Source organism: Amblyomma americanum, chromosome 8 (genome assembly GCF_052857255.1).
Source record: "Amblyomma americanum isolate KBUSLIRL-KWMA chromosome 8, ASM5285725v1, whole genome shotgun sequence".
Lineage (NCBI taxonomy): Eukaryota > Metazoa > Arthropoda > Arachnida > Ixodida > Ixodidae > Amblyomma > Amblyomma americanum.
The window spans coordinates 69,332,316-69,339,348 of NC_135504.1; positions in this window are offsets into that span (position 1 = coordinate 69,332,316).

Here is a 7,033-nt window from a genome sequence, read left to right on the forward strand (position 1 = left end):
CGTGCGTTCCGTTGCTTTTTTTTCCATAGAAGGCGTTGTATAACATGGTGTTGAATGAAAAGGTCCTAACGTCGACCACCTGATGGAATGAAGACAGCGTCATTTTTAAGAGAGTTCGAGACCTGTCACATTCCCTGTCGTCCATATTTTCATCCTTTCACTTGGCCTGGCGCTGCTCACTTATTTGCAAGCCAGCCGTGCAGGATCGTGCGGTATTACAGCCGTGAAGAGGACAGCTGACGGTGTTCTGGCGACAGGAATGACGTCACGTATACAGCAGCCTAGATGTGTTATGGCTCTTGTTTCAAATGTGATATCGATCAGTGATTCAATTCGCCGGCGTCTGCGTCTGACGTGTGATGCGAGGCCGCTTGACAGGTCGTCTAGCAATTAGTTCTCGCTTTGTGCTTTCGCTCGGTTGGTAGCTTTCTTGTGGCACTGAAACGATCAAACAGGCCAATATTGAAAGGCAGTGGGAAAAAGACTTGTCGAGACGGCACTTGCTTCTCATAATACACTCTACAGATAACGAGCATGTGCTGATGAGTGCGTTGGTCTACACAGACGGACATGGAGCTATAGGTATTTGGTTTTCTACTCAGCTTTTAGATTGTTTTCTCTATTTTCCCGTTTTGTTAGTACAGTAGTTTTGGCATACGCGTGTGGACTTAAGGGCGCGAGACTTAATCGCGGCTCCTGCTATCACATTTCGATGGAAGAGAAGTGCGAAAACACTCGTGTGCTCTGCGATATGTCCGTGTATTTCAAACAGACCAAGGTGGCGGATAGCAATCTGGAATCACCCACTACGACGTACATCATAGCCCATGAGCAGCTCCGAGATGTGGAATCCCAGGTGCCAACCTGCCTACCATCTTTTTTTTTGTTCTGGCAGGAATGAGGTGTTTTTGAAGTCAAGAAAATAAGTTGCAATGGAGTAAGCGGCTAGCCAATTATTTACCGGACGATATTTTCTCATTTCTGTTGTATACCACGAAAACACTGGACATTTCAATATAATCACATTATCCGTACAAATCTACTACGGCTTGAAGAGTCAAAGGTGCTCTGTAAATAATATCCTCACTTCGGTTAGTGGAGCCCATTAATGCCTCTAAAGCTATTTAAGCACTGCGCACAGTACTTAGCAGCAAGAGGGAAAAAGTGAGTGCATACTGAAGCAAAATGCCATTTAAGAGGTCAAGGTGGAGCTCTTCTTCTGGGGTGTGCCGTACGGTCAAACAGCTTGGTCATTACAAGCCAGCATTATACTCCTGTTTGGCACCCCTCTCTGGCGATGTACGAGAACTTAGACTGCACTGCTGATTTTTTTTGGCTTTTTCTTAATACAGCTTGTACTGAAATCATCACTAGGCCTTCAGCATTTGTGATGTTTTAGGTAAAATATTTTGGAGCTTCAAATAAACACGCAAATAGCTAAGAGACGTATGTAATTGCTTTCGCGGACGGCTTCTTGTTGAGGCATTGTAAACTTGTTTAATAATAATAATAATTGGTTTTGGCGAAAGGAAATGGCGCAGTATCTGTCTCGTATATCGGCAGACACCTGAACCGCGCCGTAAGGAAATAGATAAAGGAGAGAGTGAAAGAAGAAAGGAAGAAAGAGGGGCCGCAGTGGAGGGAACCGGAATAATTTCGACCAACTGGGGATCTTTAACGTGCACTGACATCGCACAGCACACGGGCGCCTTAGCGTTTTTCCTCCATAAAAACGCAGCCGCAACGGTCAGGTTCGAACCCGCGAACTCCGGATCAACAGCCGAGCGCTCTAACCACTGAGCCACCGCGGCGGGTAAACTTGTTGCAAAAAGAGTTTTCATCCGAAAGAAAACGCAGGAGAAGTTGCATTGTAAATGGAAGTTTTGTTTTATTTCTTTTTTTCTCTTCACATCCACAGCATAACATACTTCCCTAGCTGTCTGAAAGTCAAGCTGCTTTCAGTAATCATTGAGCATTGAGACCTTTGTAAGCAAGCTACCGTTCAAACACAGGCATCACTCACACAACAAACATATTCAAGGAAAAATGCACAAAATTATAGAACAATCTGCCCACCAGCAGCCCCTGCTTAAACAAGGAAACACGGCAGTGGCGACTATCGTTCACTGCATGTCTCATCATCTAACAAGGGCAATGAAAGGGGCGAACTGCAAAGGCTCCTTTACTTACTTTCTGTTACCTCTACTAAGTTTAATAAAGTTGCACAAGTCGCGCAATATAAAAAATCAACACAGTTACAACTAAGAGCACACATTTCATTCTTTTGTGACCACTCAGAGTGTTTAGCAAGTACTACTTTAGCAAACCACGCTTTAGAAACAAGCCAGCTCATAAGCGAAGCGTAATGGGCACCTTTTCAGTAAAGAGATATAAGGTCGACGGGTGGCTTGCTATTTATTGCTATATTCGGGAATCCGAAATGCTGTTACTACGGCAGGACCTATCGAAGAGCTATTGAAGGGAGAAGATAGGCTGCGGCTGTACACTGACATTCAGTTATTAAGGATTGAGCTCTGCAACAGCTAAATTCATCCTACTCAAAACATGGTTAAATATTAGAACGTAAAATATATGCATATTCTCAAATATAGTGGCTGTGTGCTTCCCGTTTCGTCCGTCTACTATCCTTATATCGGTGGCAAAATACTTACAAAGCGTACCAGCAACTGCAAGCGTCCACTTCCCTAGCATGCTGAAAAATTTTCGAGTTGAAAGATGGGTAGTCTTTAAATTTACAAATTGTGTTCAGCGTTTATTAATTTTTGCATGGTTTACAGCACTATTTGAAGCTATTATGCTGACTGGTACATTTTTGTCATGGAACATCTAAAAAAGAACACAGCACTATATGACCCTAAAATACACTCACAGTCCTATAAATTCTTATAAATACCTTTAGAGATAGTGAGATGTGGAATAAATAGACTTTACCGCGTTTGTGCGGTGTATTTTGCGTTTCAACATTGTAGTATACATTCAATTAACTCCATTTACATTGTTGTCAGTAGAACTGTCACACACTGCCGCTAACTTCCGGGATTCCTATTAAACACTGGACAGCAGAAGTTCCATTAAATACTTTTACGGCATCAGCAAATGTCACAGAGTGTTGCCAGATACCCTTTTCATTATCTGTATATCAGCGGTATGGAGTGTATAAAATGTGTCAACAAGACTCAGTTCAGTGACCATGGACATTTGCCGGAAGGCTGTCAACAGGCTGTTCTAATACCAACTGTCGTTAATCTAGGGTAGAAAGAATAAATATTTTCAATGAACATGACTCGCTTTATAGACGGCTCCTAGATACCGGCAGGTTGCCGATGAGTACTTAGAACGCGAGATATAGGGGCCCCAACCTAAAGTTTGCCGCGCGACCACAGCGCCGTGCTCCTCTCCTAGCGGCGGAATTCTGAAGCGACGATCGGGCGCGACGGGGCCGCGGCGCTCTGAGTGGCCGTGCTCGCGTGCTGCTCGCGCTTGTCTCCTCGCGGGCACGGCGGATGAGAGCACAGCCTGATGACTCCACAGTGCGCCATTTATGTCCATCGGTGGGCAGTTTTTACGCGGTGATCGAAGTGGCAAGCGGCACTGTGGTTGCCTAAAGGAAGGGAAGCGTCTTGCTTGACTTGTAGGCTTCCCTGAAATGACGCATTTGCTTGCTGCCGTGTGTGCTGTCAACAGAAATTACCCAGGTGGCAGCGATCGTTCAATGCGGAGTACCGGTACAGTATCGGGCGATGGTGTATTGATTAAAATAATACTAATGATCCATCACCTGCGGCAACAGGAGAGAGCGCTGGCGGGCACTTAATATATGTGCGCTTACTCGGCCGACACCAGGTAAACTGGCAGCGCATACAACTGCGAAGGCGAAGGTGGCAGACACCATTCCACATGTGGACAAACCTTGTGTCTCTGTCGTACGCACTCGGTAGCAGTGTGGCTGTGCAGATTACAGATCACATATACTGCACTCCTCGGGCGGCCGCGCAATAGTGTTACGTGCCCCGTCGATGCGTATCAGAACTGAGTCGTGCCAGTGGTTTGTGAGTTTAACGTACTAAGGCTGTACGTTGATTGTGCGCTAAGCCGTTTTTGAAGGGCTCCGGTTAACAGTTATTATCGGTTTTAGATATATGTATGATATAATCGCCATCTGCTGTAAATACAACCATACGGCAGAAGCGACCAGGCAAGCGCGACACCAGTAGGAACGGCACAGTGTTACCATATTGGTCGTATCCGCTGCACGCCCATGTTAAAACTCTGAAAGCTCAACAGAATGGAATTCATTAATGCGCACCGATATCACGAAATGCGCTTTCGTATTTCGCACAAATCTAAACGCGGCGCCATTCGACCTGTGACACTGGGCTGAGCAGCCTAGCGCCAAAAGCCTAGAAACACCGCGGAAAGGGAAAAGAAAAACGTTGCAAAAACGTGTCACCAGCAAGCACGGCGGAAGCAAGCAGATAGAGTTGACGAAGAAAAAAAATCGCGAAACACATTTGTCCCGCTGTTTCGTTCGAAGTTAGGCTTTAATTTCAGTTTTCACTTCGTACACCACGTGGTTATGCGCTCTGGGCACAAAACTAGTGCGTGACGAAAACATCGCACTTTAGGACTACTTGCTTGACGCCGCGCATATGAGCTACTGCCTCTCTAAAGAACGAGAGCGCGCACAAAATTTTCGCACCAGTGTCAAAGAGCGAGGAAAACCCTAGAGCTGGAGCGCTCTTCTCACAAAACGGCGTCAATCCACGAGCGGAGAGAGCATAGCGTGCTCGATGCAAGCTCCTCTCACAACGGCGCCGAAGCGCGAACCAGAAAGAACGAGCGCGGGCGCGCAAAACTAGTTTCCTTCACGTGCGGGCGAGGAAGACGCACACAAGTAGATGGCGAAGCTCGTCGTCCTGCCCGATCAACTAGGAGGAGTCGCTCGAAGAGGGCGCTGTTCACTAGCGTCCGCAGCGCCCTCTGGCCCAGGTTGTGTTCCCTATCCACAATGCGAACGCAGACAGGTGCAGTATACGCGCCGCGGTGGCTCAGTGGTTACGGCGCTAGGCTACTGATCCGGTGTACCCGGGTTGGAACCTGACCGCTGCGGCCGCGTTTCGATGGAGGCGAAACCTAAAGGCGCCCGTGTGCTGTGCGCTGCTAGTGCACGTTAAAGAACCCCAGGTGGTCAAAATTAACCCGGAGCCCTCCACTACGGCACCTCTTTCTTCCTCTCTTCGCTAAGACCCTCCTTTATGCCTTCCCTTACGGCGTGGTTCAGGTGTCCACCGAGATGTGAGACAGATACAGCGCTATTTCCTTTCCCTTTCAACAAATTTACCTATTTATCAAAAGTACAGTCATAATACAAGTGTTTCCCTAGTGGTGCGGGAGAGGCTTTTCTTAGCTCATTCATTTTCATGCCTCAACATATGTATCCACGAGCTTAGCCCGTTATGCTGAGTGGTGCGGGCTGGGACACACTTTTCATGTTTCAGTCCCAACATAATGTGCGTATTCACAAGCTCGACCGCCTTGGCTGCTAACAGAATCATTTGACAGCTCGCCCCGCTTTCCCCGGATTTCTGCCTCTCTCCACTCGGGCGGTCAGTGTTTTTTGTCTCTTTCTGCAGATACCACCTTTTAGGCGGAAATGGGCTCGCCGGTGGAAATATGCCCCCCTCTCCGACCAACACTGTTTAATCGCCAGGGAAAACACCACTTGAGAGAAGCACACTTAATAATGCGAAAGCATTACTAGGCTATGTGCACAAGGTCGTGTTCCCAAAACGTGTCCACAGCAGTGTGAGGAACCCGCCGCGGTGGCTCAGTGGTTGGGCCGCTCGGCTACCGATCCGGAGTTCCCGGGTTCGAACCCGACCGCGGCGGCTGCGTTTTTATGGAGGAAAAACGCTAAGGCGCCCGTGTGCTGTGAGATGTCAGTGCACGTTAAGGATACCGAGGTGGTCGAAATTATCCGGGAACCCTCCACTAGGGCACCTCTCTCTTCCTTTCCTCTTTCACCCCTCCTTTATCCCTTACCTTACGGCGCAGTTCAGGTGTCCAACGATATATGAGACAGGTACTGCTCTATTTCCTTTCCCCCAAAACCAATTATTATTATTATTATTATTATTATTATTATATTATTATTATTATTATTATTATTATTATTATGAGGAATTTACAAGAGAGCGCCGAACGAACGGTTGTAATCAAAAGAGGCTGATGTGATAACGCTGCAAAAAAAAGAATTTTGTCGATAGAGTGATTAGTTAATTAAACAGAACCAAAAATGTCCAAAAAGTGGGCGGAGTTAGGGCAACGTGTAAATAATAATTGGTTTCGGGGGGAAAGGAAATGGCGCAGTATCTGTCTCATATATCGTTGGACACCTGAACCGCGCCGTAAGGGAAGGGATAAAGGAGGGAGTGAAAGAAGAGAGGAACAAATAGGTCCGTAGTGGAGGGCTCCGGAATAATTTCGACCACCTGGGGATCTTTAACGTGCACTGACATCGCACAGCACACGGGCGCCTTAGCGTTTTTCCTCCATAAAAACGCAGCCGCCGCGGTCGGGTTCGAACCCGGGAACTCCGGATCAGTAGTCGAGCGCCCTAACCACTGAGCCACCGCGGCGGGGTAGGCAACGTGTAGCCAAATTTGGAAATTTTTCCTTCCTCACCACATTTACTTGATTAAGCATTGATGTAAATTCATCCAATTTCCCAATTACCACAATTAATTGTCTTACTTAATCAAGTTTCATCAGTTGCCCATTCTGAGTTTTCAAACTTGGCGCCACGCATTGGCTCCGCCCACATTTCCAGTTTTTCAAATTTGGCTACACGTTTTCAAATTTGGCTACAGGAAAGGCCGCAGCGTTCATTGATTGAACAACCTCTCGCGATGAACCATTAATTTAACTGCCACCTGCCAGGGTGGTATGGTTGGCGCGCTGCCTATCCAGTGTGCGGAACGCACTCAACGATTCAGACGCCCAGCCGCGTCTA